This window comes from Brachyhypopomus gauderio, chromosome 1 (genome assembly GCF_052324685.1).
Source record: "Brachyhypopomus gauderio isolate BG-103 chromosome 1, BGAUD_0.2, whole genome shotgun sequence".
In the NCBI taxonomy this organism is placed as follows: Eukaryota; Metazoa; Chordata; class Actinopteri; order Gymnotiformes; family Hypopomidae; genus Brachyhypopomus; species Brachyhypopomus gauderio.
This window is the reverse complement of record NC_135211.1, coordinates 18,978,345-19,004,834: the sequence shown is the minus strand read 5'-3', so window position 1 is coordinate 19,004,834 and position 26,490 is coordinate 18,978,345. Positions and strand designations below refer to the sequence as shown.

The window sequence follows — 26,490 nt, the reverse complement described above, 5'->3', positions numbered from 1 at the left end:
TGCCTGTGTATTTTTGCGTTGTCTCTGTGTTTGTGTGTGTCTGTCTGTGTGTATATGTGTTTTTTTGTGTCTCTGTGTCTGTATATATGTATTTGTGTTTTACGGTGTGTGTTTTGTGTTTGTCTGCATGTGATCACCAGCTGAAGCCTTAATTGTGGCACAGTATCTGAAAAACTGTCAAAATCATGCTGTTTCCCAAAATAGATAATCCCAGAGTGAACTGCAGTAACGTGGCTAACTGCAGTTATCCCGCTAGGGGGCGCTATGGAACCCAGGTGTGATGGGTCCTACCGTCCCCCACTACATGCTTGAGTGAGCACACAGCATAATATTGTTGTGGGCCTGAAAATTCCTCCGTGTTTTTGTTGCACCCCACATACTTTTAAATTTAGTGTGTACTGGATAGAGAGAGAGAGAGAGAGAGAGAGAGAGAGAGAGAAAGGGGGTGTTCATTATTGATTTAAAGTTCATCCACTACCCATGAGATCCCCCTCCCTTCTGCCGCTGCAGATGGCTGATGCCCAATATAAGTTTAATCGTGAGAGAGACGATCCACAAAAAGGCGTTTAGGGGAACTGTATTCGCTCAGCTCCTCTACACACCAAAGGAGAGTGATGCAAGTAGCTAAAGAGACAAGCCAAGCGCTGCGGTTTAGTGGACGCTGGGGCCCATCGACTTTCACTCCCACTAACGTCCAGCACAAAGGTGCTGCTTGTGCACCCAGCACCTCCCACTCCACACCCTCCACCCACTCCACCCCTTCACTCCCTACACCCCATCCTCCCCCTACACCCCATTCTCAACCTCTAACCCCTCTAACCCCTACTCCCCCCTTAACCCCTCCACCTCAAGCCCACTCCACCCCTCTTCCTCCTCCACTCCCTCTACCCCCTCTAACCCCCCCCCCCCCCCCCACACACACACACACACACACACACACACATACACCCCGGTCACATTGACTTTTATGGAAGAAAAATGTGCCCAGATGTGGCCAGCAGAAAAGCACTGTGGTTTTAGTTTTCCATGTGTTTGTTTCTCCCCATACCTCAGAGGAGACCTCAGAGTGTGGCAGCGCCTCAATCAGCGTCCACGCACTGTTTCCCCTCAAACGGCTATTCAGCACAATGCAGGAAATCTACTCTGCAATCCACCAAACGACTCCTCCACCACACGCTTGGCCACGGGCTTTCCAGACGACAGACTCAAGACATCAGCTCATTTCAGCTCTCTTCATGGTTTCTGCTCCAAGTTCTGCAATTTGCTTTAAATAGTTATTACACACACACACACGCACACACACACACACACACACACACACACACACACACACACACACACACACACACACACACACACACACACACACACCTTGATACTGCTTTGATACTAGCTTGTGGTTTGCCTTATATATATATATATATATATATGCAGAGGCAAACCACAAACTAGTATGAAGGCAGATGTTAGACTTCTTCTGTCTTCATTCTTTATTTTACTATTCAGTTATCATTTTTAGTCTGTTTGCTATTAACTATGTATTTGTTCAAGTCATTCTAAAGTACGTGTTCATTCAGCTGAATTCACAGCGTTTGTCTGCGTGTTAGGATTGTTTCCATCAGCACCACGTCTGTTACTGCTGCGTTTCTTTACTTCATCTGTCCTGTGCTATGCAACCCAGTGACATCAGACTTTCCAGCCTTTGCAGTATGTGAGATCCGCTCCACTTGTACAGGAGACAGACGGAGATTATTTTCTTAAAGATACAGTTTGGGAGAAAGTCGGGCGTGTATATTTTCACGAGCATCCTTAAGCCGAGGAAACACACTTGACCATGAGCATCTTTCCTGTAATAATAATCCCGTTACCAAGGTAACCGCTACCACGTGCAACAGTGGAATAAGTCCAGCATTTTGCTGGATTAGGACACATCCTTCCACAGTGGAATCAGTCTGCCAGAGTGCTGGATTAAGACACATCCATCAACAGCACAGCATTCTCATTTCCTTTTATAGAGTAATTGCCTCTAACAGCTCAGCCCTGAACCAATTAACGGTCCTTTAAAGCATGACTACAGGGTTAGCATGAGAGGGAGACACATCTGGTGTGTGACGGACATTATGATGCAAAGCCGGAAAACACTCCAGCACAGTCTGTGTCTGTGTTTGTGTCTGTGTATGCATCTGTGTCTGTGTATGCCCAGCCTCCAACTGCTTCTGCCCCCCCCACCCCACTGCTCCTGCCACAACTGCTCCTGAGCCCATTGCTCTTGCCCCCCCACTGCTCCTGCCCCCACAGCTCCTGCCCCCACAGCTCCTGCCCCCACAGCTCCTGCCCCCACAGCTCCTGGCTTCCCCTGCCCCTGCCCCTGGCCCCTCTACTCTTACTGAAATAGATTTACAGGCTTTAATAAAAACCCTTTGCGGTTGAAGTGCAGCAGTGCTGCCTGAGGCCAGTTTAAAGGAGGTGCGGCTCCTCCTTCAGCTCCTGTGGAGAGGAAGCTCTCATCTCTCCGCAGCACAAATGTACAGTAACATCCCCTCCACTGCCGTGGTCAGCAAAGGCACTTACAAACAAACACTGTGTTTACCCACACCTGTGTTTTCTACAATAACATCGAATATCTTCGCTTCATTTCTATCCCAGGTATGAGCAGTTCATATGAAAACAATTGCATTTCCATCGTATTTTCAATTATATTTTCTTTACTAAATTATTTTGGACTTATTCGTTTATTCTTATCAGAACAAAACACATTGAAGACTCAGTGGCCAGAGCAGTGTGTGCCAGTGTTGAACCAGAACATTTATCCTCAACAGGGTAGTGACATTCATTTTGTCACTTTAGCCTGATCCATGAAATCAATTCAGATTTATTTTTACTTCTGCCATGTACAGTATGTCAGCAGAATACAAACATATTTTGAAGAGAAAAAAGGAAACACATCTCCTCACGCCATGTCGGCGTTCAGGCTGGTGTCGTGCTCCCCTAGTACTAGTGCTATTCCTGCATACCTGTGAGACAGTAGTTTACTCCCAGAGCTCCATCAAAAGCCTGCGTGTTTCGATAGTTTTTATCTTGGGATTATGTCATAAAGCTTTTACAGTAGTTTTTATCCAGCCCATAAGGCTGTTATAGTCAAATTTATTTATAGAGCACTTTTTACAAGTTCTGTTGTCACAAAGCAGCTTTACAGGTGTCTGAGTCAAGACCCCAGTGAGCCGATCAAAGGTGACAGTAGCAAGAGCAAGCTCTTTAGGGCGTGAGGAAGAAATCTGGAGAGGAACCAGGACTCAAAGGGGGGACCCATCCTCTTCTGGTCAGCAACAGACACCACAATAACATCAATGTAAATGTTAAACAGCAAAAAAAGTAAAGCAAACAAAAAAAGTGAAGAATGTCCATCCTGGTTTTCTAGACATCCTAGTGTGGGTTCTCTGGGTGTTTACTCATGTTATATATCATAGCAGTACGTTAATCTCACACTTCCCTCAGAAGACTAGTGCTCCCTTTGGGTTCCCTTCTCTCTGGGTGTGCGAACATGACTTCCTTTCAGAACACCTGAATACCAGAGCAGTGGGAGGAGCTTATTGTCCCTAGACACGCCTCCAACATCATGATAGTCTGAGCTATTTTCTGTTCACAGATGATGCAGTCATTATAGGCTAATGTGTTCCCTGATACTAAAGACTTGCTGAATTACTATGTGCGACACGTGCAACTTAAAAATGAATAAAAATGTTCAACCACAAAACAGCCCATAAAAGAAGAAAACTCCAAAAACTGACTTACTAACTGTGTTTGAGCAGCGTGCAGATCAGCTGCCTGTTGTACCACTGCAAGCAAACAGGTGTGAAGCAGCTTAGGGAAGCCAGTCCAGATGAGAGTGATTAAGACTAAACACCTGGAGCAAGTCACTGCTGAAATGAAGACTGCGGTCAAAATTTACTGCAACCTACCAGGCTGTTTACTGCAGCCCACCAGGCTATTTGTTTAGCCACCTCCACCCTACCCTCAGTAGAAACAACTCATGCATCACTAAAATGAACCATTAGTCATTTAGGTAATTTGAACAGGAATTGAGGGATGGCAAGTGAGTGAGTGAGTGGGAATGACCGAGTGATTAAGTGTGAGTGAGTGAGTGATTATGTGTGGGTGTATGTGTGACAGAGACACAGAGAGAGAAATAATGTGAAAAAACAAATCCACCATTTCAAAGAGAACAGAATGAGTGTTGTGTTGTGGGAGACGTGTGAATACAGGGGTACAGAGACCCTGCTCTGGTTCCAGCTCCACAGGGCTGTGAAACGGAGGACGTGAAGACAAACAGAGCACGGGAGCCTGCAGGAAGATCTCACCACCATGACTCATCAGCACAGCACCAGGCCCCAAACCAGCTGCCACCTACATAACCACCTGCGTTTGGGGCTTCAGTAGGGATTTCCACATATCTGCTGAAAATAATTATCATATTTTCAGCAGATTTGCTAAAAACCTGATAATTATTCAGAGAAAACTGTAAAAAGCTAAGAATGTATAATAAGCATAAATACCTCAACAAATTCGACTGATTAAGTGCTAAAAGTAATCAGGTGTGAAGATGTTTTTGGAGATTTGGAGATGTGTGAGAAGGTGGCGGATATCTCCGACGATCACTAACGCTGCTCCTGAGACTCCGCTGCGGTGGTGCTAAGCGTATACACAAGGCACTATAGACCACAAAGCCATTCTGTCAACAGCCAAACCAAATGGCAGTCTCCATACTCTACACAGCGTCTGCTTTGTATCTGCAATTGAATTCATTACCATGTGTTTATTCCCTGTGGGCTGACATAAATCATTTTTGTTTTCCTTCGGGAGGCTCAATCATCTCATGTTCTGGAATGATCATTCATCATCTGTGTAACTCGCCTTTTTTTTACAGACATATTGGGGCTGAATTAAATGATGATTTTGAAAGGAATCCTGTTAATGTCGGTGTAGTATGCTTAATGTAGATTTATATTTACACCACTGTTACGTGTCTCATAAGGACATTTTAAACATTAATAAGGGCCTTGTTTATGAGTGTAGTAGTGCATTGTAGTGGATTGTTACAGATGTCTGTAGAAAAGTCACTGTAGCGTTCCTCTGCTCTACATGCGAATGCCTTGCTTGCAGAAGCAGAAACTAGCCTAGCTTAGCCTAGCCTAGCCTAGCCTGAGGAAGCCCACAGTGGAACATGTTCAGGTGAAAAATGAAGATCACATACAACTGCAATTTACAAATCAGCTTGACTAGCACCCAACAACCCACGCAGCAGGGCATGAAATTGCCTCCTTTATCATCTCCCCATGGATAATTGTTTTTGTGATTGCTTTTCTATATTTGCACAAGGCCACTAGTTAACGTGCACGCCTGTTAAGAGTCACTATGGAACCGCTGCTGGAGTGAATCAACAGCTGCAAGGGGTGAGGTATCGTCTCCCCCCTAATGTTCAGAGCCCAGTCTGTGAGGATGTTAATTGTGTGCATGTGTGTGTGTGTGTGTGTGTGTGTGTGTGTGTTGTTGGGTGTGTGTGTGAGAGTGTGTGTGAGAACGAGTGTGTGTTTGTGTGAATGTTTGTATGTGTGAGAGTGTGAGTGAGTGTGGGTGGTTGGGTGTGTTTGTGTGTGTGTGTGTGTGTGTGTGTGAGAGAGAGAGAGAGAGAGAGAGAGAGAGAGAGAGAGAGAGAGAGTGAGAGAGAGTGTTTGGGTGTATGTGTGTATATGTGTTTGGGTGTGTGGGTGTATGTGTGGTTGTGTGTGGGTGGATGAGTGGGAATGTGTGTGGTTGGGTGTGTGTGTGTGTGTGTGTGTGTGTGTCTGTGAGAGTGTGTGGTTGTGTGTGGGTGGATGAGTGGGAGTGTGTGTGTGTGGGTCGTTGTGTGTATGTTTGTGTGTGTGTGTGTGTGTTTGGGTGTGTGTGAGAGTGTGTGTGTGGGAATGTGTGTGGTTGGGTGTGTGTGTGTGTTTGTGAGAGTGTGTATGATTGTGTGGGTGGATGAGTGGGGATATGTATGTGGGTGGTTGTGTGTATGTTTGTGTGTGTGTGTGTGTGTGTGTGTGTGTGTGTGTGTGTGTGTGTGTGTGTTTGGGTTTGTGGGTGTATGTGTGTGTGTGACAGAGAGTGTGTGTAAAAGTGTGTGTGGCTGGGTGTGTGGTGCAAGTGTGTGTATTTGTGTGTGTGAGAGTGTGTGAGAGTGTGAGAAAGGAAAGGTTTGAGTACTTATTGACAATGAATCAGACTGTAGTTACATTAATTAGTTGTAGATGGGTGTAGAAGCTATAGTTTCTTATACTCCAGTAGAGTCTATCCTTGAAGCTCCTCTGTGTCAATGGACTGAGGTCAACTGGGGTGAGATGGCAAAGGTCAATTAGGGAGCACAACACTTGATATTTCTTTCTGGAAGAGAGGCTTGAGTCCTGTTTGGAATACTGATCCTTGCCATTCAATTTATAACCTTGATATTTTTTACTCATGTGGAACTGTGAGTTTCCGTGCATATGTTAAACAGCTCTGTGTTTGCTAATGAAAGTTCACTTGGTCTGGCCAGTTTGCAGAATTGTCCTCCCTAATGAACTAACACGAAGCCCTGTGGAATGTTTGAGCTCTTTGTGCTCGGCAGGCTGTGAGGCTGTATATGAACGAGTCCCTGCTACTACTCCAATATGAACTCATGCATTGTGTCACTTTGCACCCACACTATACCCCACTCGGTCTGGGATGCAGTGGTGTAGGTAAATTAAAACTGTATTCAATCTTCAGTCCCCTTCCTGGCATCCCCCGTACAACTTTGCAGAGAACACCACTAGGGACACTTACGTCTAGCATGGAGGCTTGTTGCATTTCCTCTGCACTGGAGCTTTGAGCTTGGTGAATCTGAAATGATGGATGGTGTTTAAACATGAAAACAGACAGGAATGAGAGTCTATGTTGGAGTAGGACAGAGACTTACCCCAGAAATACCCCAGCCATACCCCAGAAACACCCCATGTGCTGGACTGACAGGCTCCAGGACTCATGTTCCTTTAATAATGTAAGAATTTAACTTAAAGAATTTTAATTATTTGAGCCAGGACGATGACTCACACACATTCTCTCTGTGTTTCTGTATGTGTGTGTGTGTGTGTGTGTCTTGCACTCTGTACATCTATATGTTTGTGTGTCTTGTTCTCTCTGTCTATCTCTCTTTCTGCCTGTCTCTCTCTCTCTCTCTCTCTCTCTGTCTCTCTCTATCTCTCTCCCTCTGTCTCTGTCTCTATCTCTCTCTGTGTGAGAGTGAGTACATTCACATGACATATTAACAATAGTAAAATGAGCTCAGCAGAGCCTTGGGCTTATGGTAACCTGCTGCAGATTTAAAGGGCTCAGATCATTGCACGGTTCACTATCTAACTGTGATCAAAAACATTGCACTACTTACTGCTCAAATTCCTGATCTTACAGTACTCAAATTGCTGATCATATCACTGCACTAATCACTACTCGGATCACTGCACAAATCACCACTCAAAACACTTTACTAATCAGTAATCAGATCACTTCACCAATCACTACTCAGGTCACTGCACTACTCACTACTCAACTTACTGCACTAATCACTACTCAAATCACTTCACCAATCACTACTAAAATCAATGTTCAAACAGTGCTCAGGCTGTGGAGGCACCAGTGCACTGCTTCTCAAATGTATGTAAATAATTTTCATAATCAGTAGTGAATAGTGATCACAATATTTATTCACTAGCAGGATATTCAACTACGGGAAAACATACAGTTCCCAATAAGTCTTTTATTAACAATTGTGTGGTGTATAACACAGTTTTATTGCAGTAACTGCAGATGCAGTAACGCTGATGTAATAAGGTCAGGCTGGTAAATGGACTCTCTGTTGGTGTTGGTACAGATAGACTACTGCTTTGAATCATACCTGGGCAGGAGACCACTGTAGTGCTCAGCCTGCAACCTGAGAACACCCCCCCTCTCCTCACATCCAGTGGAGAACACCTCTCCTGCTCACCTGCACCTGTACAGTACACAAAAGCTCACAAATATTTATCTAACAATTCCGAATGTACCAGTGAATGAATAAATCTGTATTATGGCCTGTGTAGTATTTAACATGTTCTACAGCATATTGGACAAGTGTGTTATTAGTTAGTAGAACTGTTAACGTTGCTATCCAGCCAGGGTCCAGGTGATGAACAACAGGCCATAATACAGAATTTACAAATTGCATCTTTTAGCAATTTTTAAAAATCTTTCAAACAGAAAGCAGACACACAGACAGACAGACAGACAGGAAAAGTGATAAATGGAGAGAATGCCAATGTTATCCCTGTCCAGCATGTATAATTTCTTCTCTAGGCAGATGATTAAACACCTTAAAGCGTCTGCATTATGAATTCTTGTATTGTTTACCATTTATGAATAATTTGTTAATTACACTGAGTGAACATCCATCTCATTATTTCAGATTATTAATTCAAATTGTTGAAACCAACAGAAACCACAAATCCCATAGTTAACGACATTAGAAACACTTCAGTTAGCTCCACTTTTCCAAGGTGTGAACACATTTGGAAGGCCTATAATTATAGTCCTGAAAGAAAGCAACGCAATGTGGCAAAGTGTTCCAAGTGTCACGCTGCTACCAGATTTCTGTGTCAGCTCAGATACGAGGGCTTTTCTTTTTTCCTTTTTTGTCAATGGATCCATGGTGTGTCACCGAACTGAGACCCCCGAACAGAAACACTGATGAATGTAGATGTGGCCAAATGTAGCTGGGGTTGAATGTAGCTGTGGTTGAATGTAGAGGAGCTGTGTTCTCCCACTGAACTCTTCGTTCATGTGTGTGTGTGTGTGTCTGTCTGTGTGTGTGTGTGTGTGTGTGTGTGTGTGTGTGTGTGTGTGTGTGTGTGTGTGTGTGTGTGTGTGTGCGTGCGTCTGTCTGTGTGTGTGTGTGTGTGTGTGTGTGTGTGTGTGTGCGTGCGTGTGTGTTCCCACCACGTTAAACTTAATAAAGTTAAATATTTATACATATACTCGAAATGATTTGAAATAATTCACTTTTTTAATCATATTATTTAATGGTTTTTTTATTTTCAAAATGCCCAATCTTAACGTCTTCATGTCCTCTCATGTTTCGCCACAAGGTTTAGGAGTGTGTTTATGGGGATTTTTTAACCATTCTTCCAGAAGCACATTTGTGAGGATGTTAAATGAGAAGGCCTGACTCTCACGCTCCACTCTAATTCATCCCAAAGGTGTTCAATCGGGTTGAGGTCAGGACTCTGTGCCATCCTTGACTTTATGGACATTGCTTTGTGCACTGGTGCAGTTATGTAGGAAGAGGAAGGGGCCAGCTCCAAACAAAGTTGGGAGCATGGAATTGTCCAAAATGTCTTGGCATGCTGAAGCATTCAGAGTTCCTTTCACAGGAACTAAGGGGCCAAGCCAAGATCCTTAAAAACAAGCCCACACCATAATCCCCCTCCACCAAACTTTACACTTGGCACAATTCAATCAGACAAGTACCGCTCTCCTGGCAACTGCCAAGACCAGACTCGCCCATCAGATTACCAGATGGAGAAGCTCGATTCGTCACTCCAGAGAACGCACCTCCACTGCTCTAGAGTCCAGTGGCAGTGTGCGTTACACCACTGCATCCGACGCTTTGTATTGCACTTGGTGATGTTTGGCTTGGAAACAGCTGCTCGACCATGGAAACCCATTCCATGAAGCTCTCTGTGTACTGTTCTTGAGTAATCTGAAGGCCACATGAAGTTTGGATGTCTGTAGTGATTGACTCTACAGAAAGTTGGTGACCTGTTTGCACTATGTGCTTCAACATCCGCTGACCCGCTCCATCAGTTAACATGGAATATGCCAGATTATCCCACAGTCTGGAACTATTTCGCAGTCTGGAATTGTCCTGCAGTCTGGAACTGTCCTGCAGTCTGGAACTATCCCACAGTCTGGAACTGTCCTGCAGGCTTTGAATGCATGCTATGCTATGAAAACCTGTGGTGGGTATAGGTAAACAGATTGATTAAACAGCTTCTTAACAACAGCTCTCTCATTACAATACTTTCAACTGGTCCATTTTACCCATTAAATCAAAAGCAAATCTAGGAAGACATACAGCATCTACTGGACCAGCACTAAGATAAAATATCCCCTTCTGATGTGCAGTTGTTTCATAACCACCTGCTCATGACTACTCACACCTGCTCACACCTGATCAAACCTGGTCACACCAGCTCACACCTGAATTATTTCGATTATTCCCTGTGCCTGGCAGTGGTACCACAGACTGCTACCAGCAGGGAGGGAGCTGTGCTGCTCTGCTACTGTTGGGGTCACATCAGTGCGTTTAGTATGCGATAGGCATCAGTCATGCTCTCCACCCAATCTTACAGTAGTGCAGCTTCATATAAATGGTTGCCAGTGGTTACAGCCCTTCTCTGTTCATACATTACCCTGTGTATTACCCCCCTGTACCCCCCTGTTCATACATTACCCGAGCACAGTTGGGTCCCTGACAGATGAGCTAGGTTTGGGTTCAGGTTTTTATGCTGTTTATTATATTTCATAATTGACCATGTTTTCTCTTCTAAGCGCAGCCATATGCTTTCTTGTCAGAGATGTTTGTGGAGTATGTTGAGACATAGTGAGAAATAGTGAGAAATAGTCTTATATCTAGGCCTGAGCAGCTGCCAAAGCAAAGTGAAGGATTTAAGACTTTTACAAATAATTCTCTTGAGCTTTACTACAAATTTAGAGAAATTGTTAAAATAAAACTGACAATAAGAAGATCATGTCACTGTCACACTGACACATTTGTCTCCAAGAGCAGTTGAAATCTGAGCTGGGTTGAGGTTCAGGGAGCAGAATCTCTGCTCAGCTTGTTTGATGGGACCAGCGCCTTGGGGTTTGGCGACATTGGGGAGCTTCTTGTGCTGGAATGAATCCACATCTCCTCTTTCAGGTCGTCTCCCACCTGAATGGCGGTGGATGCTTGTGGTGAGGATTTGAGGAGCAAGCTCATGCACCTGTTGGCTCCCTGTCACAGCAAAGGGTGGAGGTCAGAGGTGGAGGTCAGACACCAGCCGGGTCTCAACCTGAACCTGTCATGCAGAAACAGCCGACAAGAGAAGCAGACATCCGTCCACAGAGTAACGTCTGCCACGTAAGAAAATAATAATTTTTAACATGTGCAAAGTTTCTGGTTCCATATCTCCTGTATTTGTAACCATTTGAACCATCATATGGTGTAAATGTTTCCACATCTGTTTCTGATGTGTGCTGCAGCTGTTGAGGACATAAGTGAATGTCCAACAGGATCATGTTTTAAAATGCAGTTCTAGCTGAATCAAAGCCAGATCCATTCCTGCATGGTCCTGAAGCTCTCTCCAGTGTTGTCCTGAAGCTCTCTCTAGCATGGTTGAAGCTCTCTTAAGCATGGTCCTGAAGCTCTGTTCAGCATGGTCCTGAAGCTCTGTTCAGCATGGTCCTGAAGCTCTGTCCAGCATGGTCCTGAACCTCTCTCCAGTGTGGTCCTGAAGTTCTCTTCAGTGTGGTCCTGAACCTCTCTTCAGCATGGTCCTGAACCTCTCTCCAGTGTGGTCCTGAAGTTCTCTCCAGTGTGGTCCTGAAGCTCTCTCCATTTATTGGGATATGAAGTCCAGTAATTGAATCCATTGTGACAAAAATGCATAAAAAGGTTCATTTTCATAGAGATAGCATGGGGGTGCATATTACCTTTACAGACTCGAAGTTATCATTTAACACAACTAGGACTACTGACACCAGCCCAGTGTAAAAACCCCAGCTAAAAAGTTCAGATACACCACACAAAAATACCAGGGTTCTCTACTCCTAGGGTCCACCTCAACAAGGATCCTCTTCTGATAGGATCTACCTTTCTAATAGTCTCCCTCTAAAAGGTTCCTCCTCTGGTGGGGTCTTCGTCTCCTAGGATCCTCCTCTGAGAGGGTTCTTCTCTCATAGGTTTGTCCTCTGAGAGGGTCCTCCTCTCCTAGGGTTTCCCTCTGAGGGGGTTCTTCTTTCCTAGGGTCCCCCTCTGAGAGGGGCCTCCTCTGTATTTCTCTGCTTGCTGGTCCATGAGTCTTGACAGATTTGCTGACCTGCATAAAACCCCTACAGGGCAGGTAATTATTATACAGAGACTACACCCCCAAACTGACAAGTGGACATTCAATTTAAGATTTAGCACCAGGTGTCACTGTGGTTTTTATTGTACTGTAAGCCCTAGCAGATTGTGAAGTTTTAATAAAGATATAATGCAAGAGGAAAAAAGCTCCTTGTGAGAAACATTACCACTTTTCCTGTAAACTATGAATGTGGACATATGTTTTCCATACTGACATCCACTTTAAACCTTAGTGCACAAATTTATGATCAAAGCTTTAGTTTACTTTATTAAGGTCACCATTAAGTATTAATGTGTGTGAGTATTTAAACGTGAGTGTGTATAAAAGGGTGAGGAGGTGCGTGGCTGTGTGCATTCTCCCCTGTTGTGCTTGAGTAGAGGAAGTTGTATGCCTGGATGACCGATCAGGATTTTATCATTTGTATTCTGAACGATCTAAACAGCAGGAATGAGCACTACAGTGTTGAGGCTCTGAGGAGACTCCGACTAGTGAAGGTCCTCTCAGCGACTCCCAGCGATTACTGCAATAACGAACAGGTGTGGTTTCATGAGCAGAGTCTTCTGAGCATCCAGGACCCTCTGCACAGGTGCAGAGCTTCCCACAGACCTGGCACAGACTCCTCGGGCTGGGTTCCTCCAAACCGAACCTCCTCCTTCCCGTCTCAGGGAAAGAGACGTACGCTCCAATTATTTCCTTGCAACAGAAAAGAGAACACTGAAAAGATATGTCATAGAATAATTGTCCTAAACTTCAAAGCATGTCTGCTGGTTATCACAGGCATCACCTGAAGGATGATAGGGTTCCGGGGAAGTCACACGTAATTTTCATTTCAGAATGTCTCCCTCTCTGGGATGGGGATGCTGCTTGTCAAAGCCCTCACCATTAATCTGCCAATCACATGGCTTCTCTGGCAGACCTAAACAAATGCCATCCCACTCTGCTGCCACATGCTTTTCCAGCGCGAGCTCACTAAGACTTCTCCATCCTGCCACGGTCTAGGCTGGATGTGGTTCTGGAGTGAGCTGAAGAGCGGGTTCTTTGTCTTAGATAATGAGATCTTTCCTGCTCCCCATTTTTTTGGACTTGAGGACCAGCTGTCGGGAGGAGTCGGTGCTTGTCTTTTAATGAATTGTAAGTTTAATTATGTCTCTTCCATTATTTAATCACCAAAAATATATAAGCATTCCTTTACATCACTCAAATAAGATTTTAATGAGTTGCTTAATTAAAGGGTAATTGAGGTGAATCCATCATGGGTCCTAGAATTCCTTGTAGAAGTCCACACGCCCACTGTGGGATGTGACTTGGCCCTGTATTCTCACAGATTCCCCTCATTTAATCTGCAGCTAGCACTAATAGCTACTATTATTTGCTATCAAAGGAACCAAAGATTTGCCACACAGTGTGATTCAAGCCAGATGAGGGTCATCCTCAATGGAGCGTCTGGTTTCACCAGCTAGCAACAAGCACTTAGCATCTCTCTTTCTTTGGAGGCAAGGCCAGTGATTCAGAAGAGTGTCTGAAGCTATTTAAGTCCCACTTCACAGAATGAGTCTGGGGAAAGAGAAGTGTTCTAACGCAGTGTGCCTGGCGCCGCATCTCTAAACGTTTTCTCCTTTGCTTGTAAATGCTGATCCAGTGGTCTGTGCTGATGAAGAACAGCTGAGGGTGGAGAGATGATCACTGCTCCCCAAGAGCAGGAGTCTGCTTCCGACATATGTTCCTGCTGATGATATAAACAGAATGACATTGAACCTCACCCAGTGGTTTTCACACAGATCAATGTCCTGATTGAGAACAAGTCTTCATTCTGCCATGTTCTTTTGCACCAAGCCTTTCCTGTTGACCATTTACGACCGGCATGTTTTGTTTAGTTTTATTTGTAGTCCCTTAAGCCAAACTGATTTAACAGGAAGCCATTAAGCAATGGATTAAGAGTAGATTACAACACTCCCAATAAATGTAGCTAAATCTATTTGGAATTGCAAAATGTCAGTTTCGCCATCTTTGGTCATCATGCTGTGATTTTAACTTGGGTCAAAGGGTGGAGAGAGAGAGAGAGAGAGCTCTCCACCTACTTCAAGCAGGTGACAGCCTTCATGTGGCACCAGTCCTAGTTAAACCCTCAGAGTGAATTAGGAGCCTGATGAGCATTGGGGCTCCTTTGGTAGAGAAACTCCCACACAGACATGGCTGCTCCCGCCAGTCTGAGCAAAGAGGAATGCTGCACTCGTCACAGTGTGAAAGTGGTTCAGCGGGTAACAGGGGCACTCACTGCTTTTTGAAGAAACCCTCAGCAGAGGCACAGCAATGGCAAAGGTTGAACCTAGTGTCTGAGGAAGATAAGTGTGTATGAGCAAGGCACAAGAGAAGTCAGCCCCCAGTGATTATTTAGACCTGCAGTGTGGGCTCTGTCACACTGAAACACTCCTGAAACTTAAAAACACAGAAATACTGACATAGACTCCTCTGCAAAAGAACTACAGTCATTACAGTCACAACATGTTGATGCAATGAATCTACTGCATATGAGTTTGTGAGACTGGCCTCTGTCAGACAGTAAAAGCCCACAGGAATACCGGTCTATGTTCTAGTTTATGAGTAATTTGTATCTTTCCCAACATCAGGCTTCTGTCTCAGTCACATCTTATTACCCTCATCATTGCCTTCAGTTTTTATCCATGGTGTTATAGTCAAACACACACACACACACACACACACACACACACTTTTAAAGAGCCCTGCAGCATGTCCTCAAAATGTCTTGTGTTTACAGAGTGCTGGACACCGTTCATCTGGAGCAGGCCCTAGTGAAGATGCCCACTGTAGCCGTTTAACTAGCCAGGCCCACAGCTGTGCTGTGTTTAGCAGATGGAGGTGGAGACGTACAGTGGGCTAGAGGAGTGAACCCATCAGCACAAATCACTGCTGACTACCTGTGCATCTCACTCACTCACCAGAGTCCCTTATTATTGTTCACTTTGCACTAGTGTCCTTATTATTGTTCACTCCTCACTAGTGTCCCTTATTATTGTTCTCACTAGTGTATCTTATTCTTTTTCACTTTGCACTAGTGCCCTTATTATTGTTCATTTTGCACTAGTGTCCCCTATTCCTATTCACTCACTATTATCATTTGTTCTTATTCATTTCTTTATGTAAATACATGCAGAAATACATAATTACAGCAATTGCAGGAAACAATCTTGGTATAATAGTGTAGTGGTATAATAGTATAGCTCTGAGTAATAATATTTGTAGATTACACACTTCAGTGCTTTGCTTCCTTGGCTGTTCTGTGTAGACATTGGCAGGGTGATCCCAGACACCTGCTCTGACACCTCCACCAGCACAACAGCTTCTGTCTCAGGTGATGTCTCTGCTCTTTCATCTCTACACGCTCCACTAGCCCAGTGGTCAGAGTTTCACCACACCGATGACACTTCAAAAGATTAAAGTTCCCATATCCAAAATTAAATGAAATTAGCATACACTTTCATCCCAAATATAACGGCAGTGAGACAGGACGGTCAGCACTGATCTGGTGTGACCCACCGTCAAACTTCTCCGAGTCAAATCAGAAATGACTGAGCAAAATAGACAAATGAAGTTATACAGACCCAGAGAGGGTCATAGAGAGGGGGAGAGGAGTTCACAGAAAGGAAAGAAGGGAACTCATAATGAGGGGAGAGGGGAACTCATAATGAGGGGAGAGGGGAACTCATAGAGAGGGGAGAGGGGAACTCATAATGAGGGGAGAGGGGAACTCATAATGAGGGGAGAGGGGAACTCATAGAGAGGGGAGAGAGGAACTCATAGAGAGGGGAGAGGGGAACTCATAATGAGGGGAGAGGGGAACTCATAGAGAGGGGAGAGGGGAACTCATAATGAAGGGAGAGGGGAACTCATAGAGAGGGGAGCTCATAATGAGGGGAGAGGGGAACTCATAATGAGGGGAGAGGGGAACTCATAATGAGGGGAGAGGGGAACTCATAGAGAGGGGAGAGGGGAGCTCATAATGAGGGGAGAGGGGAACTCATAATGAGGGGAGAGGGGAACTCATAGAGAGGGGAGAGGGGAACTCATAATGAAGGGAGAGGGGAACTCATAATGAGGGGAGAGGGGAGCTCATAGAGAGGGGAGAGGAGAACTTGTTACAATACATCCTACCAAAACAGAAGGTTAAAATGTGTTCAAAACTGCAGTCTGTTAATGGATGATTTTAAAGGCTTCCCAGATGAAGACACACCCTGACCTTCACACACATGCCATGCTGTCATGTGGAGGTACAGGTCACACACAGATACTTCAGGCTACTCACCTATGTCCACATCGACCAGTTGAGCAAAGTCAACAAGAAGGCCCGACTTGTGGAAAAATGAGGTCACAAATACACTGTGAAAATTGTTTCCTTTTAATTTCATACTCTTGTGTTTGTATGTGTGTGTGTGTGTGTGTGTGTGTGTGTGGGGGGGGGGGGGGGGGGGGGGCGCTAACAAAACCCTTGGGAGCTAATAAAAAAGTCTGAGCGTGGGAGCTGCCAGCATGGAGACACGTTCTCTAATGGAGGAGAGTGTGAGAGAGTGGGAGACCAGATTTACCAGCAGGCATCTGCGGATGGCACACGGGTAGCTCTCAACACAGCTGCTGCCACACTGTGATTCACTTCACATGCAGAAGACAGACTGTACTGACAATGGCTGTGCAATTAATTTCAGGAGCTTAAAAATGTCGCACATTATTAATTATGATCTTTGATATTGTGGATAAGTGTGATTTAGATGGTGGTTCAGAGAGTAGCAGATATCCCTTTAGTGTGTCTGTGTGTGTGTGTGTGTGTGTGTGTGTGCTAGGTTCATTTTCTGCATGATTTAATGAGGTGCGAAAGTATGGCTATGAATCCAAGGTCAGTAATCATTGTCTTTTTATTTCTTGAGTAGCTGAACTAAAGGAAGATCTCAAGGATGCTTATAAATTATTCATACTGTGTTTCAATAATTACATACCAAACTTTTAGGCATTTAATTGATCTTTTCTATTACAAGCATGAAATGTGCTATGTTGACACTTAACTGTTTATAACTTGCCAGCTTTGTGTGAAAGGAAGATTACTGTAACCAGGGTGCGAATTATACAATGATAATTGGGGGGGTCAAGTTTTTTTCAGGGTGTAAATTTCACTGCATTTTTTTTGTAGTATTTAACATTATATGTGAGAAGTACATTTAAATGTTTTGACCCCCCCCCCCCCCCCAAAATTATTGGTTTTGCCCCTTTAGGGGGGTTGATGCCTTAAACGGGGGGGTCTGACCCCCCCAATCCCCCCCGTAATTCGAACCCTGACTGTAACTCACGTTGTAACAGAATACACTGATGATGGCTATCAGGGATCTATGAAAGGTACTATAAAGAAAAGTCCTTCCCAACACCTCCCTCCCCACGGGTAATCTTTTTTCTACACAAAGAGACATAGTTCTGTTTGATCTGACAAATGTGAACTTGGCCACGGGTCCTGTGTCTTGTTCTGGTAGTGTGAAAGGAAATGTGTCCTCTGGGAGCTCTGGCTGCTGTCCCTGGAGACGACGCTGGCGCTGGTGTGTGTGCATGTGGAGAAGATCACTGCACTGCCATTGTGCCTTTGTTTAAGTCCTGTCGCTTGGCACCGGCTTCCTCTGGCTCCGGCTTCCTTTGGCTCCGCCTTCCTCTGGCACCGCCTTCGTCTGGCTCCGCCCCTATCTTTATTACACTGTAGGCCCACTTCAGCTGCTCCTTTTGCGGTCTGGTTTTGTAACTTCAGCGTCCGCCCCAGTGTATTCACCAGCCATAGGCCACAGAGCAGGTGGCTTGGCCAATGAGGAGACCGTCTGACTCTAGACCACTTTTAATTGGTCACAGGAACCCTCATCTGTTCTATGTATGACTGCATTGGTCTGCAGAGAAATGTGTGGTTAGGTCACTGATGGCGTTGTCCCTGTAAGGTCGGTCCATCTCCCCTCAGCAGGAGGGTCAGTGCTGTGTGAGTCTCCTGAGAAGGAGAGGTGCTTCTCTCTGCCCTCCTAATGCGCTGTGATCCATCCTCTGCAGTCCTGGCCTCTGTTGGTGTCTACATTTTTAATTGCTCCATGCTGGTGTAACTAGTAACACCTGATATTAGTAGAAACTGTCATGTCTTCTGTCATGTCCCTGTATACAGGCAGGGGATTGATTTCCTTGTAATATTAACATTCCAGTGCTTTTGTATTGCATCAGGTGTCCACAGAAATATGTAGCACTGACACATTCATTCTGATTTCGGGGCAGTGGCATGGTCTTTATATTACACACATCTCTGAGAAATAGCAACACTTTGTCACACAGAGTGAAATCCATGGCAACAGGACACATGCTGCATCCCATAGGGGGGGCAGTGTGAGAGAGATGGAGGGCTTACTCCGCTTATAACACCACCTCCCAGCCATCCTGTAACCCTGCATCCCAGACGGCATTTTCAGCCTGTAACCCCGCCTTCCAGGCTGCTCTCTCAGCCTGTAACCCCACCTCCTAGCCAGCCTGTAACCCCGCCTCCCAGGTGGCTCTCTCAGCCTGTAACCCCGCCTCCCAGACAGCCTGTAACCCCTGTAACGGCTCTCTCTCTCTGACCACCAGACCAAAGAGCAGCTGTCTGGCACACATTTACCTGTCTCCATGACAATATACATCCCTTCAGGAGTGGCAATCTCCATGATATTACCTTTCCTTTCAGGGGTGACAGTCTCCATCACACTAGCATGACCTTAAAGGAGCACATCCCTGTTGTTGTCCCTCACACAGGGCCTCAGGGCCACACCCATGTCCCTAACACGGGTTCAGGGCCACCACAAGTCCCTCACACAGGGGTTCAGGGCCTCACCCAGGGGTTCAGGGCCACACCCATGTCCCTCACACAGGGCTTCAGTGCCTCACCCATGTCCCATGTCCCTGTGTGAGGCCTGTTCAGGGCCTCACACAGGGGTTCATGGCCACACTCATGTCCCTCACACAGGGCTTCAGTGCCTCACCCATGTCCCTCACGCAGGGGTTCAGGGCCACACCCATGTCCCTCACACAGGGGTTCAGGGCCACACTCATGTCCCTCACACAGGGCTTCAGTGCCTCACCCATGTCCCATGTCCCTGTGTGAGGCCTGTTCAGGGCCTCACACAGGGGTTCATGGCCACACTCATGTCCCTCACACAGGGCTTCAGTGCCTCACCCATGTCCCTCACGCAGGGGTTCAGGGCCACACCCATGTCCCTCACACAGGGGTTCAGGGCCACACTCATGTCCCTCACACAGGGGTTCAGGGCCACACCCATGTCCCTCACACAGGGGTTCAGGGCCACACCCATGTCCCTCACGCAGGGGTTCAGGGCCACACTCATGTCCCTCACGCAGGGGTTCAGGGCCACACCCATGTCCCTCACGCAGGGGTTCATGGCCACACCCATGTCCCTCACACAGGAGTTCATGGCCACACCCATGTCCCTCACACAGGGGTTCCCATGGGTCTCACACCATCCCCTCACTACAGGGATGGTTCCTGTATCTTCAGGCACTTCAGGCACCATTTGCAATGAAGACTGAGGGCAGTAACCATGCCAGGGTGTCAAAACCATTCAGACAGCAAACCTGTACCCTGGTCACCATGGTTTCTGACACACTTCCCTACTTCCCTGTCATTCTGGGGGTGATGGTCTCCAACATACTACCCTGTCATTCTAGTGGTGAAGGTCTCCAACAGTCTACCCTCTCATTCTGGGGGTGATGGTCCCCATCATCTTATCCTCTCATTCTGGGATGAAGTCAGTTCTTGCCATATTTTGATTTCTAAAAGCAAAGAAAAGCAGGATCCACTCAAAGTACTCAACAGCTCAAAGGTCAAGATTCACGTTGATATGCCTGAACTCTATTATCTTCATGATGAAAGTCATTGGCAGCACTGCCCCCCCGTTTCAAGAGGCCAGGCACGATGTTACTTCCAAATCTGCTGCACTGATTTTTTTGGTTAAATATTCCTGTACTTCCACAATTATGGTTCATACCTGAGTTTGACGCTTTTTATTTCTCTCCTCACACACACACACACACACACACACACACACACACACACATACACACACACACACACACACACACACACACACACACACACACACACACACACACACACACACACACACACACACACACACACAATTCCTGTGGATTAGTTTCTAGAGCCAGAGGACAGTAAGAACAGAAACCTTTTCATTTCAAGTGGCAATTAGGATTTAAAGGTAAATAACTCCTGGAAGCATTAGTGAAATTTGCCCTTGTATGTACAGGTGAAACGCGTAAAATGGAGCATCCCACTCTGGGCTTTTTATTGGCGTAATTTGGTCATGCTACCTGGGCTCTGAGAGGCTGGAACTGATGACTGTCCCCAACTTTGCATGGCGTTCTCTCGAACCTCCTTCCATTCCTCATGTGGTAGTTACACCTATGAGCTGTAATACCAGTGCTTATCTTCAAACACCACTATGACAAAAACCAGTTGCATATTCAGTGAGGAGTTTTATCATTTCCAAACAACCACAGCATCAGCCTCTGGTTTTGAAATTTCAAGTAAAAGGAAGCCTTGCACGCCTTAATAGTAAACATAATACACACCTATTCAACATAGTACACGTTCATTCAACATAGTACACACCTGTTCAACATTGTAAATACCTGTTCAACATAATACACACCTATTTAACATAGTACACATATGTTCAAAATAGTATACTCCTGCTCAAAATAGTACACACCTGTTCAACATAGTACACACCTGTTTGACAGAATACACACCTGCACATCTGCTCAACATAGTACACTTTCAGGAAATACACTCATTCCACATACACACTGTGTACATACACACTCTACATGAATCCTACAAGTTCCTCATACACACTCTGTGCATGCACTCTCTCTGGTTCCTAGACGGATGCATTATAGTCCCACTCTGACCTTCAGCCCTTGCTGAATGACCTTTTTTCTGTTCGGCTTCTCTGTAATGAACGTCACACTTTGCACATTTGTCCCTGGATTAACATTATTCCATTCAGCAGGTCATTATCAAGCTCTTGATAAGCTGAATCAAGAATTAGTTAAACAGTTCTGCACTCAAGGCCCTTGACATTACAACAGAAGATCAGAAATGTCCTCGAACAAGGGAGCAACTTCAGCTAATGACCCTACAAACCTATATAGACAGCTGGTTAGTGATGTTAGCTGGAAACACAGCTAGTACAGTAACCAGTGGTGCACTCAGAACCCAAAGCATGTGACAGAACGAGATGGTAAAACAGAACATGCCAATGTTATTGGACAAGAGGCACACCAAGTTACCTATAGCCATAATTGACATACATGGGGCATAATTAATGTCAATTTTTAAAATGACTTTTTTTTCTTGTTTGTCAGGGTTTAGAATGAGCATCACTCTCATAACTAGAGTGCTTTCAGTCTGGTGCACTCCCCGCTGAACAGGAGAGTCTAAATCTGCTGAGACAGCTCAGTTCCTGCGGTTCTTTTAGTGTATGGTGCTATATGGTAATGCAGATGCTGAACACTCTCTAAAATACTCCTTGAAGCTATTGTTAGGCTTGAAAGTGGCATGATATAAATGCTTGCGTATTTTTAGCTTGTAACTCCTGGAACATTCTGCCTCAGCAATGTGGAATCACTCACAGGGAGACTGTTTCATGGAATGAGCAGTAGGAGAATTTCATCATCTTAATGCTATGATGTTAGATTTCTGCCTGACATATTATTGCTAACCTAATCTGATTATCTAATCTGAATACCTAATCTAAAAAAATAAATCAATCTCTCTCTCTCTCCCTCTCTCTCTCTGTCTCTTTACCACTCCCTCCCCACTCTTTAGCCCTCCCACTCTCTCTCTCTCTCTCTCTTTCTCTCTCTCTCCCTCTCCCTCCATCTCTCCCTTTCTCTATCCCTCTCTCTCCTCTCACTCTTTCTCCCTCTCTCTCTCTCCCTCTCTCTGTACCTGAGGAGCTGGCCTTGTGGGGAATGTACCAGTGAGAGATAAATAGGCATGTGGGACTCCTGATGGCCTGTGAGCGATAAGATCCAGCCGCCACCCCATGACATCGTCTGCCTTACGAAATCTGTCGGAAACACCGACCTGTCATATCATCCACATTTCAGACAGCCTCTCCACTAACAGGTCCTTGGAATGCTTCCTCTGTCTCTCTGATAGCAGCTGGTTGAAAGAGAGAAACGTCACTCTGAACATCCAGGTGGCTGTTGTTTTGTAAGGTGAGAGGAACCCACACAACCATATTTTTTTTACTGCTGACAAGCATACCAAATGCTGTTATCTGGGACATTAGCGAAAAAAAAATATAGTTGTTGTTTTGTTTCTGAACAAAGTGCTGGAGTGTAGACAACAGTCCCTGTCCCACTACTAACATGTTTCCTGAGTCAACATTTGACAGGTATGTTACCCATTGGAGAAATTAGTGATATATTTATATATCTCTCCCCTCCCCTGGGCACTCTTGTCCTTCTCGGGGGTCCTGTGCCATATCTAAGCCGTTCCCATGACTACTCTCTTGTTGGATCTTCTTCCTAAGATTCACTAGGTCCACTCGCACAGTTTGGCGACACATACTGCTATGATTACCATGGGAACCACCATCACCTTTGATATCTTTTCAAGCTTTTCTTTTAGCCCTTGGCATTTCTTCATTTCGGAGGACTTCACGAAGAGCTCCATCACCTAGATCACCCTGGTGGTCTCCTGAATCTCGGATGTTTCATCCTGGATAGTGGCTCCGATGGACCCCTTCTCCTTGTTTAGTGCACAGGCTCTGACTGCTGGATTTGGGATGAAACCCTCCTTGCATTGCGAGGAGTTTCCTTGTCTTGATATGAGTGGTTTCTGCTTCCTCCTTTGTCCAGGTTATTATACTAGCGGTTTATCTGCTGCCTGGTAGAGTTTATGTATTGTAGCTTGGATATTGCCTTTCTTATTCAGATGACTTTTCAGAACCTGTTGATCTGCGTGACGTCCAAGCTGGTGTAACTCTCTTCTTACTGGTCCAAGCCCCAAAACGTCCTGTCACAGTCAGTGCTGTAATCCATGGAGCTATGCAGCCACAAATATTTGTGTCTAGACACATGCTGCATATACCTGTGTGAAGTCCGCTGAGTTCCAGTGGTAGTAATAACTAAATCAATGACTAATGTTTGTATCCCAGCAGCTAGAGTGACATTGGGGCTGGGACTGTTGCTCACTCACTCTGTTTATCAGATGGAGCTTAATTGGTCAGGTGAGGTTTATTTTTCCAGCACCAGTTGGTTAATTATCCACTTCAACATGGACACTGGACTCAACTTAATTTGCTTAATTTCATTTCAGGTTATTTAAAACCTTACTTAATAACTTGAATTACTTTTGATATAAATATCAGAGACTTATCTCTAAGTCACCTGTGAAAATGATACTAGAAACTTGAGAGTGGTTTCGAGCAGATTCTCTGTTCACATTCATGGTGAAATCAGATTAATCAAACTAATCTCACCTTTCCACACAGTCTGACTTTACAGAAGCTTGAAAAAAACTACAAGGTTGGTGTCATCAATTCACCATACCGACCCTTTAAACTCTAATAACGAATTATTTGGTTATTACTATCAAGACATATTCAGTACCTCTTGTCTTTTATTTTGATAAATTTAGTTCACTGAAACTTAGTAAAACATCTTCATTACCAAGGACGGCAGCCTACACCCATCAGCAGGGCCTTACATTTTAAATGGTTACACTTTAAAATATAAATGTAATCTTTTACTTACAGAGAACATCAGTTTTCCCAGAGACTATAATGCTTAGGTTTGTCTTGCCATAGGGGTGGGGGGGGTGGGGGGGGGGGGCAACAAACAAGATGCTTTTGATGACTTCTCTGTGCTGCTACCATTTTTCAGACTCAACTTCAGCCTCAGCCAGACAACAAAGTAGCCCTTCTCTGTATTAGAGACATCATGGAAACACAGGCAGGTAGAATCTAGCAGCCTCTGAAATGCCTGCAAACCTGTTTTAAAAGAGGAAGCTTTGAGTTTTAAAAGAAGAAGCTTGAGATGCCTAAAGCTTGGCCATATTGCTAAGAGCATCCTCAGAAACCACGACACACACCCCATGTGCCCTCACGCTAACCATATCACTCTCTTTGCTGTTCCACCAGAAAACGTCCAGACTCAGTGACAACATACATGTCTGTCTTCCCATTATTTCTCTGTCCTCTGTTTCTCTGTCTCACCTATCCCCTGTCTCTCTGTCTCCATGCTTTGCCCTGGGGGATAGTTTGGCTTGTATCTGGATCTGATTTCACTCAGGGTTCCTCTGGGTCTTCACACTCCACTCTCAGCCAGGCCTCTTTAATCATAGCTTCAGCTTCACCGCTAAACGTAGACATTGTTGTTTTACGTCCCTTCATCCCTGGTCTTCCCTGTCTTCATCCCTGGTCTTTCATGTCCTTGTCCCTGGTCTTCTCTGTCTTTGTCCCTGGTATTCTCTGCAGTATATTTATGAGACAAAAGTGTCTCTCCCTTTCGTCTTCTTTACCTCACACCATTTCCCTTTCTAGCGGCAAATTACGCTTTAATTACTAACATAGATCTGAGATCCTACAAGCACATCTGAATTACTCGATTTGTTCATTCAAACTTGGATCAATTTCATTTAGGGCCTTTGATATAAGCATCACTATGTTGATGGTGGTTCTGCAACACTAATGTGTGCTTTGGTAGGAGATTACTTAAAAACTGACACCTGTGAAGTGAAAACTATACCAGGAAATATTTATCATGAGCTTCAGCCTGTACAGCTTTGATAGCTCATTTATTGATTTCTTTTAAAGCCAGGTAGACACATGTAGGAACTAAGGGGAAAATGTGAATCAATTGAAACCTGTAGACATGGCCCAGTGAGCATGTTGGAGAAGTAATGAAACTGGTCTCAACTCCCATAGCTAACCTCAACTATTCAGCTTCATAAGATCTCCATAGTGCCATAAGACTGTGTATGTAACTGCACACAGACACTATAAGCCTTGTATGGTAAAATGTGACAGACCTCTCCAACTCAAGAATCACAATTCACATCTTACTTAGGAACCATGTATCTGGGGACCTGAAATCCTATCAGCAGAATCTGAATTATTAACGTCATGAATCTTCCTAAGAATGAGAGATTCAGATGTTGGTATTACTCACTAGAAGTGCCAGACAGGGGTCAGCTGAAGAGACTCCGTCTCGACAGCAGCACACCGCCACAGGACCTCGGGGGCCTCTGCCACACAGGGTGGGTCTGGGTGTGGAGCAGACTGTAGAAGGACTTCTAGACTTTATTCAAATGTGCAAATGCAAAAATGAAAATGTGATGATGTCAGAGGTGTAAGGAACAAAGTCGTGATCACTGTGTAGGCTACATGACGTTTGCTGTGAAAGGAGATCACAGCTACATTTTGGTGCCCATTTTGTAGTCTTTCTGCTTTTCTCATCAGCTTTCTGGAGTCATGTGATGCTTCCCAGAACGTTTGAAAATAAAGGCTGAGGGAAACGACCTTTCTTTTTTTCAGCCTGGAAAAGCTGAAGCCAGGGCGGAGAAGACTCCTGTCTAGACGCTCATGAGACAAAGAAAATCAAAATAAGATGTCCTGCAGCTCACGTAACCTGACCAAAATACATTTGAAGACCTGTGGGTCAGTTCTCCTGGCTTCACAAAGCTGATAACTGTGGTATGAAAACAGATTAATAAAACAAAATGTGAAATATCTTGCTGTGGAGAATTCAAAAAATATGTTTGACAGCACGGCAAATGGAAGGCAAATGTGATTTGGCACTGACTGACAATTTTTTGTGTAAGTGTGTGTGTGTGTGTGTGTGTGTGTGTGTGTGTGTGTGTGTGTGTGCGTGTGTGTGTATGTGTGTGTGGGGAGGTCGGGGCATATTTTGGGGGGATTTCTATTTTAGAGAGTGTGTTTTATGTAATGTTTTCTGTTCTTTCCAGTACTGTATATTATTTATTGATACAAAGGAAATGATCCCCTGTCTTCTGGCCAGAATAGTGAACACATCAAAAGCTTTTTTGTGATTTCTAATGGAATAATCACCCAAAAAAGACGAAAACAGCTCTGTTACTACATGCAGTAAATGTGATCCATACATGACTCAGTACTTAGTCCCAAAATAGACACGGTTAATGGCAGGGCTCAGGTCTGGGTGT

General features: G+C 44.8%; 1 long non-coding RNA gene across 1 annotated transcript; it reads left to right on the top strand.

Moving 5' to 3' along the window:
• Positions 1-21,922: 21,922 nt before the first annotated feature.
• LOC143526890 (uncharacterized) lies at positions 21,923-25,942 on the top strand. Its single transcript, XR_013133979.1, has 3 exons — positions 21,923-21,955; positions 22,126-22,520; positions 25,844-25,942. It is a non-coding gene; the product is annotated as an uncharacterized LOC143526890 (long non-coding RNA).
• Positions 25,943-26,490: the final 548 nt, after the last annotated feature.